At 33.9% G+C, this 12559-nt stretch overlaps 1 protein-coding gene across 3 annotated transcripts in view; it reads left to right on the top strand.

Annotated features, from left to right (window-relative positions):
- Nucleotides 1-696: 696 nt before the first annotated feature.
- LOC136036009 (high-affinity choline transporter 1-like) overlaps nucleotides 697-12559 on the top strand; it is a 103336-nt gene continuing 91473 nt past the window's right edge. The window contains exon 1 of one of the 3 annotated variants that reach the window (XM_065717928.1): nucleotides 697-802. The gene's annotated coding sequence lies outside the window, so the exon portion shown is untranslated. Of the gene's footprint in view, nucleotides 803-9568; nucleotides 9940-12559 lie in introns of those variants that run through there. The other 2 variants (XM_065717929.1, XM_065717927.1) reach the window with 2 other exon arrangements.

The following is a 12559-nucleotide window of genomic DNA, read 5'->3' as shown; positions in this document are numbered from 1 at the left end:
TATAAGAAGTAATGTCTCGCCGGATACTTGCGCAAATATTTGGTTTTTGGGTGCTGTGGGTGTAGCAAATAATTGAAAAACGTAGCAGTATGTGCTTTATTTTGAAATGTAGATAATTTTTAATACATCAAGATATCACCTGGTTACATGAAGAAATTCCCCCCCTCCATAAAGGCCTTCCAGAACCACCCACTAAAAGTCAAAGAATCTTAACAAAAATCACAATCAGATTCAGCATATCAGAGAACTCTACTGTTGAAGTTTAAAGCTCCTATCTACAAAAATGTAGAATTTTGTATTTTTTCCCAGAAGACAGATCACGGGTGCGTGTTTATTTGTTGTTTTGTTTTCAGCGGGAATTTTTCACGTTAAAGGGTTTTGTTTTAAGTAGAGTTTTCAGAAAGAGTCACACTTTAGGATAAAGAGCGAGGCGTTGAGAAGTGGAACCCCTTTCATATACGGAATAATTTCTGTTCGTTTTAAGTGTTAATGTTGCTCCTTTCTTGCAGCTAAAAAACTTTTTTTTTTAATTTAATTTAACATAAAGACAGCAATAGATCTAGGACAAGAACATCCTATGTGCTATAGCCTATAGCATAATCTGTGTGCTATACCTGTTTAACAGTGAAGACCTGTTTAAGACGACCCGTAAAATTGCCCGTCACTGGAGAACAGGAGACATTCAGTTTTTTGCACAGTATATATCTTCTGCAATAAAGGAAATAATGCCGCTTCTGGAAAGATCCATGCGTCTCTGTTTTTCACCGAGTGTATTGATGAAGTTTATGCGTAAAGATAGTTAGTAAGTAAATAATGTCTACCCAGGAGGAAAGTCAATTTTCTCCATAATAGTTAAAAAAAAAACATTAAGCGAAGCACCTATAGAAGGCGTCAGTTTTCAACCTTGTATTTTTTGTTTGTTTGATTTGTCTGATTGTCTCTAAGAAGTAAACAATTTTCTGAATATTTATTCTCAGTAGACCCCGCAGAGAGTACTGACGCTTCAACAGGGTTGTCAAATTGATACTTTTAGCCATTTTCGACAGTTTTTCGCCTCGAATAATGCTGAGAGTCCATTTTCTGAAAAATCTACAACTTTAGCAATTTTTTACGTAGAAACATTATTAGTTCTGCTTTTACTCTTTACTCATTGTGCTATTATCTTTTATGAATTATGTTTTTTTTACATAGGGACTGTTCATGTTTAGATTAAATGCTCGTTTTTTGCATTCCATGCAGGGACAACCTCGTTTAAAAATTTTAATTTGATATAAAAATTTTAATTTGATATAAGGCGTGACAAAACTTAAGGAAGTATTTGCAAATAGATGTTTTAAACTTTAATTCGAGTCAAAAATCACCATTGATTCCATTTTGGCACCTATTTTACTCATTTTGACCCTTCAGTCCCGTAAAGTTTTAGAAACCCCACTCATCGGCTATCCACGCTCAATAGACATAAGTCAAAAATTGGGACACAGTGGAAATACACACGAAGAAGAATATAGTGGGCGAACAAACACTTTTTTGCTTTTTTTCTCTTAGCTTGTTTCTGCAATTCTTGTGGCCAAATTTCATTATCAAAATCGATTTTCTATAACCCCTTCAATAGATAAATATGGAGACGAAAGGGAATTTTACAAATAATTGAAATAATTAGATATCAAAGCAGGTAATGGTAAAAAACCCACTTTATATAAATAAAACCAAAAAAAAGTCTTGAAGGCTAATTTCTTAGCCACATTCTTCGAAATGAATAATTTGGTTCTCGAGGAATTTACATAGAAAAAAAATGGATTTTAGAATCCGCTGCGAGAGACTGAGGGAGAACAATTGCCCCTAATGATTATCGTAAAGATACTTCATTCTGTAAAGTAACAACAATCCTTGCATTCTTGAAGCATTGTTAGAAAAAGTTAAACTGTCAAAAAGAGTGGTTACAGAGTGGCTTGTCTTTAAAATTAAACCAATACTTCAAACAGGTTTATCTAAAGGAGAGGAAGGGGGTGGTTGTTGAAGTAGCCAATTGGCTAAAGATGAATTGGCTTATGAGAGAGTTGTAAATGGCGGATCAGCCAATCGTCACACTTCTGGTTTCAATCCAAACTTTATACAAAACATTACAAACGCTACGTTACACAAATAAATTCTTGTGTCCTTGATATTTATTTTATTTGTCTTTTTCTTTAGAACGAATTCATTTTCCATTCCTTTGGGAAGTGTTTATTAACAACACGGGAAAACAATGTGTTTTTCCATATTTCTTTTCTAGTGACGTCAACCACCAACAGAATCTATAAATTAAAAAAAAAACTCCCAAAAGACTTTGGTGAACAGCCCACCATTCCAGTTCAATGATAACTTTTAGAAAGAAAAATCAATAAGGTTGCGCAAAGGTCAAGTGAAAGTCAGAAAATCGTTTTTTTCTTAGTTTGTATAAAATTAGTTTGGCTAGAAAGTGCCTGTTTACAGCTCTTCATTGTTAATAGATCTAGGATTTATAATATAGCTACTGAAAAGGAACTTATCATACTTTTGGAAATATTACCATCTCTCAATCTGATGATAAGAGACACAAAAAACTTTTAGATATGATGCTGAAAATTCTATTTCGTCTTTTTTCCTGAATTCTAATAAATTTTATCTAAGCAATTTGAAATCTCAGAGAGGAATCAGGTAGAAAGAAAAATCATAAAAATGAAGTAACAAGTATTTTCTAGATAAATATATGGCTAACATGGTTGCAGCAATAGCTGCAACTTAGTAAAAACGAACCAAGGTCCATAGCAGCCCAAAATTGAAAAGAAAATGGCTTTTGGGAAAAAATCATAATTTGCAACTGATTCAAGAGTGGTAACTGTTATTTAAATTAGTTTTAATAGTAAAAGGTTATTTTGAAAACCATTCTATCTAGTTTAAAAAAATAGCCTGAAAACAGCGTTAAATTTAAACAAAAAGTACATCCCTGGAATCGCCAGCGCAGAAAACTTTATGCAGTAAACATACAGGCCTTGATTTGAACAAAAAGGAAAATTACCCCTTTTTGAAAGGGGTAGCACTTATGAGTCCTCTTTTTCTCCTGCTTCTCTACTAGCGAGGCACTAGAGCATCATAGAAAGCTGTTTAAGGGTCACTTGAAACGAAATTGGCACATCTACCTGATTTTGTAAGTACCAAGATATTATATTAAATCTAAGATACAATTTAAAAAAAATCTTTGGTTATAGGTTTGCCATAATTATTTATAAGGAGCCATCTCTGACAGATATTAAATAAAAAAAACAAGTTTTTTTAACGGGAAATAAGGAGCGACATTAAAACTTAAAACGAACAGAAATTACTTCGTATATGAAAGGGCTGCTTCCTCATCAACGCCCCGCTCTTTACGCTAAGGTTTGACTCTCTCTCTTAACTCTACTTTTTAAAACAGTAAAAACTTTAGCGTAAAGACAGGGGCGTTGATGAGGAATACCCTTTCATGTATGAAGTAATTTCTGTTCGTTTTAAGTTTTAATGTCGCTCCTTACTTCCCGTTAAAAAAACTTGTTTTTTTTTATTTAATTTCTGAACGTTTTTGAATCAATACATGTTTTGATTTTGGCTCTCCGCAGATGAATAATTAAAACGAAATTTTCATATTTATTTTTTTGGCTAATTGGCTTTCTCGTAGTTTTGATCGAGTGATTTTGAAAAAAAGGAGTGGAGGAGGAGGCCTTATTGCCCTCTGATTTTTTGGTTACTTAAAAAGGCAACTAGAACTTTTAATTTTTTACGAATGTTTATTAGTAAAAGATATACGTAACTTACAAATTAGCTTACGTAACGAACTACCGTATTCTCATGTTTTTATTACGTATATGAAGGGATTCACCCCCTCGTCAGTACCTCGCTCTTTACACTAAAGCTTAAATCTTGTCCCAATTTCTTAAGAATGACCTCTGAATCACAAAAGCCGTAGAATAAATATTTGAAATTACTAAAAATGCTTTAGTGTAAAGAACGAGGTATTAGGAGGAGGGGAGCCCATCATAGAAGTAATAATTTCTGTTCGTTTTAAGCTTAAATGCTTCTCCTTACTTTCAGTTGAAAAAACTTTTTCATATTTATTTTTTCATTGTTTTTTTTTTAAGTAATGCTAGAAAATCCTGTTCTCCCTTCATGAAACTTTTCTTCCCCCATGAAAAATTCCTCCAAGGAAAGTTCCCCCAACATATCCCCCTCCTCTCACCCCCCCCCCCTCAACCTAAAAATCACCCAGAAGACGTCTGTACTCTTCCAAATAACCATTACTATATGTAAGCACTGGTCAAAGTTTGTAACTTGTGGCCCCTCCCACGGGGAATTTAGGGGAGTAAGTCGTCCCCAAAGACATATTTGTAAGGTTTTTTGACTACGCTGAATAAAATGGCTATCTCAGAATTTTGTTCCGGTGACTTTGGGAAAATACTTAGCGTGGGAGGGGGCCTAGGTGCCCTCCAATTTTTTTTGCACTTAAAAAGGGCACTAGAATTTTTCATTTCCGTTAGAATGAGCCCTCTCGCAAGATTCTCGGACCACTGGGTCGATGCAATCACTCCTGGGGAAAAAAAAAACAAAACAAATAAACACACATCCGTGATCTGCCTTCTGGCAAAAAATACAAAATTCCACATTTTTGTAGATAGGAGCTTGAAACATCTACAATAGGGTTAAAATATCTACAATAGGGTTAAATCAGCATTAAAATGCGATTCTTTTGATATAGCTGTTGGTATCAAAATTCCATTGTTTAGAGTTTTGGTTACTATTGAGCCGGGTCGCTCCTTACTACAGTTCGTTACTACGAACTGTTTGACAAAACTTTTTATGATTTCGAAACCTCTTCGTTCCTCCAGGATTATGTAAACAAAAACCTATTTTTTCATTTTATTTATCAAAACCGTGGAATATCACCAGGAAAACTATAAAAATAATGCATGGAAGTGATGTTCTAACCTTTCGAAGAATCTCAATAAAGATGTCACAGAAAAAGCCTATAAAGATTCTGATGTGATGATAAAAAAAATATAAGCCAGCACCTAACTTGGTGGTTCAAAATCAAACTAAATTTGATGACAGAAAAGATTAGAAATAAAAGTCTGCCTACTTCAATTTCAGTTCTGGATCCCAATTTCAAAATTTCCTGAGTAAAACATTACCAACCAATTTTTTAATGTTTTTTTTTGCTGAATGCTTAGTTATCAGACTTAGAAACTAGCATGAGGAAAGTTGACGGAAAGAGATTATTTTAGTGCTTTTATCCATTCAGTATAAAGAAAGGCAGATTACGCTATCTAGCTCTTGCAGCCAAAATGTTAAATTTTGTTCCTCGATGTAGTTACACTGTTTTGGGACTACTTTTGTAGTTAAACCAAGATTGGAAAGATTAAATTAAGCCAAGATAAAACTAAATTAAATTTAGCCATGATGAAGGAACTCCTTAATAGGCCTTTAAGGCTGAAAAATCTTGCAGTACTTTCTAGGAAAAACTCCATTCAGGATCCAAAATCTTGATGGTGTAATCTCAACCTCTTTCCCTGGCATGTCCAGGATTAAAGAAGAAATTAGGATAGTTAATTCCCCTCAACCAGTTTATTATAAGTTTTATATAGGTTTTTACTAAGTACTTGTTTCATCTTCAGTTTACACTGTGTACCCTATTCAACGGAAATTTTTTTTTAATTGTGTGTAGCTTTAACCTTCAGCCATTTCAAATTGCCACAGAAAATAGTATTTCCTTAGCAAAATTTCACGGTATCAATTTTTTTTTTTTTCTACTTTTTGAAAATAGGAAGCTTGGACAGATTTGAAGGACAATGTATCTATATCGGGGGTTGTATTATTGAGGGCTGGCGCAAACTTGAAAAAAAATTCTTTGGCCACACATCATTTCCATTTAAAACTATAAACAAAGGAAAATATTTATGACCAGAGATCTCAAAATAAACTAAAACGTGACGAAAATGTACAAGTTTTACGTAAACACAATAAAAACTCCTCTGTCTTTGCTGATTTTGTAGATAATTCGTCTGCACAAGCAGAGGAACGTCGCGTTATCTGGTTGAGCAAAAAATTGACCCACCAACCCAGTTTTACTGATTTTGTAGATAATTCGTCTGCACAAGCAGAGGAACGTCGCGTTATCTGGTTGAGCAAAAAATTGACCCACCAACCCAGTTTTACTGATTTTGTAGATAATTCGTCTGCACAAGCAGAGGAACGTCGCGTTATCTGGTTGAGCAAAAAATTGACCCACCAACCCAGTTTTACCGATTTTCTCGTCTGCAACACGATTAGGCTTCGATATATAAGGGGCCTTCGACAACCCTGTTTACAGATTTTTTGACGACTCTGTTTAAGTAAAATTTATTTAGGTCATATCTATGAAGCCAAAGAAGAAAAAAAATCCAATAATATATATAAAAAAAATACTCCAAATCACTCCATAAACATCACTGCAATAATTCTCAATATTACCAATAATGTTAAGAAGAGTTTTTATATATTATCTACGTCTGCATAGGCCTGCCCCGTGCTAAATTTTTCTCTTGACGTTCTTTTCTCACCATACTTTCAATACCGTCATGATTTTTGCAGGTAGTAATCGTGGCTTGCCATAAAAGGAATTTTAGGAGAAGGGTCTAATATATTTACCTATCACTTCTTACTTTTTTAATAGTTCCCTTGAATTCGAGTATTCTTGCTCAAAAAGTAACCTCTTGCATCAATTTTTCCTCTTTGTGACCCAGACAAAAACAACCAACTTTTTTCTACTTATAACATAAACATAATTATTTCCACACATCTATAAGATAGTTATTACTTCGTCCTCTTCATGGGGGGGGGGGTAGTTGATATGAGAAGAGAAGTTAAACTTTTTAATGAATAGGGAATAAGATAAATCAGCTTCTAGCCAATTTATCTGCCCTTCCGTGAAAAAAAAGGTTTTCATTAATGTCCTTATGCCGCGTTTGCATTCGATGTTTCACGTAACCAGCGGGAAGTTTTGTCAACTGATGAATATACTTGAAATAAGTGTCTTCAATTCACTGAATCTTATGTCTTTGGTCCGTAAAACACCAATAGGGAACGCAGCTATAGTTGTAAGGCTCGGGAGTCAATATATCATGTTCGAACGCCGCATGACCAAAGCAACCTTTTAAGACGTTTTAAAAATTTTAATCGCTTACAATGGAAGAAGCGCTATTATACTTGCTATGAAATTTATCCAGCTACAAGACAAGCACCCCTCCCCCTTAGAAGACTGATTTCTAAAACTTTTGAGAAGTCTTCTTTCATCAGGTGAAAGAAGTCTTCAAGAAAAGATCTTTAACAGAGATTAAACCTCCGTTTTCTGACTTTTGCTGTCTCAGAGACGTATTATAAGATGAATTTAACACCAAATTATAATTCAACCCTCCCCTCCTTCCTCCTCTCCTATCCTCTGTAAAATGATATTTTAAAAAAATGACGAACTAGTACTAGAAACATGGAAACTTGGAGTGTGCAGTTTAGCCCCATTTCTCCATTCCTACTTTGAAACCTCATGAGAGGTTTCAAACCGCTTGGAAGCTAAAATTCTTAGTTGTATCCTTGGTTGAACCTCTTGAATTTTACATATTTGCTCTGAGATTGTTGATTTCTTAAGGCCAATACACTGTCTGTATTAACGTCGTTCAACAGACGTTAAAATTTAACGTAAACGTCTGTTTACGTTAAATTTTCTATTTAGCGGATAAAAAGTAATCTTTTCTACATTCATTTTTTTTCCTATTCACTAGAACAGTGATATTTACAATTTTTTTTTATCAAGTAAATTTATCATTTGAAGAATGATAAATTTTTAATATCTCATTTTTGTTTTCCCACTCTTTGTATGTCTTGAAACATAACACATTTTAAATGTACCTTACCTGCATTTTCATCTTTGTTTCATATATTTTTTACTGCTAAATACTTAAATTATTCAAATAATTTAAAATTCACTTAAATATTTAAAATTCTCAGATTCTGTAAATTCATAAGATCCGTGCTCTTTACACCGACAACTTTTCTGTTAACAGAAGCCACCGACAACTTTATGATTTTTCCACTTGTGGCATCACAATATAATTAAATTCCAAAAAAGGTTCACAATTTTGGAATAACAATATGTACAGCACCGAACCACCTGAAGCCAACAGACCACCTTCCACCTCAGTCCATTCAAAGTTTCAACTCAAGGAAAGTAGTGGGTCACACTAGTACAAGTTTGAAACTTTTAACTCATTATCAAGTTTGTGCAAATCTCTTAACCATCCTTACAACCAGAAAGCTAGGTGTCCAGGAAAAGTCAAGTTGAATGAAGGGTTTGTGCAAGCCCAGGCCATTTTCGTCATTACATGGCTCTTAGCAAAGGCAAACTAACTCTCTCAACAGCACTATGCCCAAAACAATCTCAGGCCTACTGCCTGTAACTGATTATATATTCATACCTGCAAATGTTAAGTGACGGTAGGGAGGCAACCATAATAACTAACAAAATTATAAAGAAGATTAACAGCCGAGAAAAGGTAACCAAAAGAAAAAAAAACAAAAGATGTTACTTTTAATGGAAATACAATGCAATGCTGTGTCATTTACTACAGCGCTATTTGAAGTTCCAGTTCTGCTTAGGCAAATTTATGAAAGACCCTCCCTGGCAACAATTTTATGCTATGTTGGCGGAGTTTTTCTTCCGGGGATAGAGACAAAGTTAAGAACTTATAAGAGAGCAGAGACCCCTCAAACACCTTACAAACTAGAATTGCTCCACCCTTTTATGCCGCCACCTAAAATATGGATATATTGACAATATCTGCCTATATATAGGCAAACTTGGCTATATGTAGGCAAATCGGACTATATATAAACAATTTGCCTTCGTGAGTAATTATAATCGGAAATTCTCAATTTGGTAATTACAATTGTGCAAGGTAGAACCTCAACAGGTTGACTCTAGTTCGGCATTGTGGAGTGACATTCATTTATATTCGTTTAGGACATTTTACTTGGCCAGCGGAAACTCCTGTCCAAATTTCCACAGCAAACCCTGCTGTTGGAATCACTACTTCTCATATACTATAGGATGGCGTATATGCTGCGTTTTCTAACTAAGTTTGTTATATGTAGTTGTAATATGTACAGGAGCTCAAAATTAGGTCAGTACCAAAATTGAATTGGAAATTAACCAGTTTTCTGCATTTTATGCAAAGATATCCTTCCAAGTTTTTATTTACATCAGGCCAAGAACTGAGTCTTCTTGAAGGGAGTCAGTTAGAATTAGAAGATACTATTTCTTTAGCAGAATTATTTTTATGTCGACAACTGCTCTCTGAATTTTTGACATTGAAGGGTTGCCATGACGTGACTGAGTTTTGTGGTTCAATAAGATCTCTTCGTGACCTCATAAATTATTGATAAAAATTTCTTTGCTTGACAGATTCTCTGAGCATCTATAATTCAGACGATAGTTCTCCAGCGTTTTCTTCCAGGCAAAAGTCCAGCCCCCCTGGGGATCTCAGGAGCCAATCGAAATCAGGAGTCAATTCGTGTAGGAAGAATCGATCCAGTATAGTTCTTTCTGGAAGCAAACCGTCTAGGCTTTAGTAAGCGGTACATATTTGCCTGTTTTAGTTTGGGGGGTGAATTTTAATCTGTGACGTCAAAAGGGTAACCATAAACTGGAGACATTGAGTGATGATCTTAGTATAATTATATGATACAACAAATCAAGATTGAGGGGGCAGATGTGCACAAGAAACTTTAAGACAAGAAATTCACCCTCCCAAAAAACCTCACTTCGCTGGGGGGATTGTTGTTTTACCGCAAATCTTGTTTTGTGTTAATTTTCAAGAACCTTTAGTGCCGTTTTAAGAGAGTTTCAAGATATTTTACAAAAAGGTAAAATTAATATATAATATTATTCATTCTTGCAGCAAACAAGGGAATTATACAACCCCATTGAAGACTAAGCAGGATTTATCTCCCCCTAGAAAATTGCCAAAAAAATGCATCAAAGTCCCTAAAATCCATATAGTATGGCTTATCGCCGTACCTTTTTTGTCTTTAGACCCACACTAGAATATTCTACTGATCCGTCTATTTTATGCTGTTCGGCTCTATGTACCTACAACATTTGTCAAATCTGAGCTAATCGTCAATTTTCGAAATTTTCGAAAAGAACTTACCCTTAACAGAAACGTGGATAGAAGAGGATCGCACTTAACCATGCCACTCCCATTTATTATTTTAAATTTTTTAAATATTCCTGTCAAGTATCTTGGTTTGAAAATTAAACAATTTGTGGTAGGAAACTTTAAGTAAGGAGTGATTCGGCCTAGTAGTAACCAGAACCGTAAAAAACAAAAATTTGATAACAACAGATGCTTCAAAAGAGTTGGCTTTTTACGCTGATTCCAAGAATATAAAATTCATCAAGTTAATGCTACCTATCAAAAGCTACGAGTCTGAGAAAATTTGCCTGATGTTCAAAATGGGGAGGGGGAATGTTCTAAAATTTAACCGATCCTGAAGAAAATCACATCGTCAGATTAAGCATATCCGAGAACACCACTACCGTGGTTTCAAGTTTTTATATATATAAAAGATGAAATTTTGCATTTTTGACAGAACAAAGATCACAGGTGCTTGTTTATTATTTTTTCATCCCTTAGGGGCATTTATTGAAACAATGTTCCTAGGAAATTGAAAGATAGCTCATTCAAACGGAAATCAAAATCTCTAGTTTCCTTTTTAAGTTAGCAAAAAAATTAAAATGCAATTAGCCCTTCTCCCATGGCTTTTTTTTCTCCAAACATGTCTGATCAAAACTTTAAGATAACCTGTATTTAGTAAAGTTGGAAGGTCGAATAACTCAGCTTTAGTGATCACATGACCCTCCACAGTCCCCGTGGAAAGTTACCCCGTTCCCCCTTCTAGGTTACGCAATTTACCCGTATTGTTCACATATAGAATTTGCTATTGGGAAAATACGGAAAACTTTCGGTGTAAATTTTTATGGGGAGGGGAGAATTTTTCACCGGAATCCTTTTTCGTGAGGAGAAAAGTTTCCGAGGAAATTTCCAAGGAAAAATGCTACACGAGCAGAAAGGAAGGAAGAGACGGTATATTTCATTTAGTTTTTTTTATATTTTGATTGTGGTTTCTAAGAAATATCTTTTGCAGCCCAATTAGAAAATAAAACTTTTGTCCACGATACTGTTTTGTTTTTTTATTACGATATTGATCAATTTCTCGGTTGATCACCTTTAGATCGGCCCATCCTAAACCAAATAAACGACAAACCTGTTGATTTTATATAATTTGCTATATTTGTATTTACATAAGTCTTCTCAATTAAAAGTCTATGGGATAATTACATTCAAACAGTAGCTTAAGACAGCTGAATAGAAGAAAATTTCGATCGATGAGAGTAAACCCAGGATCTTTTCTTTTTCATTCCTTTATTTCTGGCAGGTTGGTTATGAAATAAATATATATCTGACAATAGTTTAATCTTTGATTATTGGTTTCCTATTCATTGTGAAGGCAGGGATAAATAACTGGAAATTAGAAATATGTTTTTTGAGAAAAGGGAAGCAATGTATATATATATATATATATATATATATATATATATATATATATATATATATATATATATATATATATATATATATATATATATATATATGCATGTTTGTTGCGAATCTATATATGCACATTATAATATGCATATTTGTTACCGCGAATTTTTGCCTACAAAAAACGATTCGGATAGGTCAGAAGTTTAAGAAAAAAAAATTCCAAAATTTTTTTAAGCTTATTATAAATCGCTGTTAGAAATCGGACTTGCTGTAATAATCAAATATATTTGAATAGACCCAATATAAAAAGACATTAAATTGCATAAAAAACAAAAAAACAGGTAATCACAATAAAATTTGTATATGTTTTAACAAAGTATTACAACAATTCCAAAACCTTAAAATAGAAAATAAAAAGTTTGAAGCTCAGGGGGAATTGTAGGTAGAAATCGGACTTGCTGTAATAATCAAATATCTTTGAATAGAATTCGGTATGAACAGACATTTAATTGCGCAAAGAGTAATAAATGGTTAAGTGCAAAAATATTTATATATATCAAACAGTTCGTGGTAACGAACCGGCTCAATAGTAACAACCGTCAAAAGATTATCAAACAGTTCGTGGTAACGAACTGTAGTAAGGAGCGACCCGGCTCAATAGTAACCAAAACTCTAAAAAAATGGAATTTTGATGCCAATAGTTACATCAAAAGAATCGCATTTTAATGCTGATTTTAAATATATAAATTTCATCAAGATTAGTCTTACCCGTCAAAAGTTACGAGCCAGAGAACATTTGCCTCATTTTAGAAAATAGGGGGAAATACCCCCTAAAAGTTATATGATCTTAACGAAAATCACACAATCAGATTCAGCGTATCAGAGAACCTTGTTATAGAAGTTTCAAGCCCTTATCGACAAAAATGTGGAATTTT

The sequence above is a fragment of the Artemia franciscana genome, chromosome 15 (genome assembly GCF_032884065.1).
Source record: "Artemia franciscana chromosome 15, ASM3288406v1, whole genome shotgun sequence".
In the NCBI taxonomy this organism is placed as follows: Eukaryota; Metazoa; Arthropoda; class Branchiopoda; order Anostraca; family Artemiidae; genus Artemia; species Artemia franciscana.
Note: the sequence above shows the minus strand (reverse complement) of the source record. Positions and strands in the feature narration are given on the sequence as shown.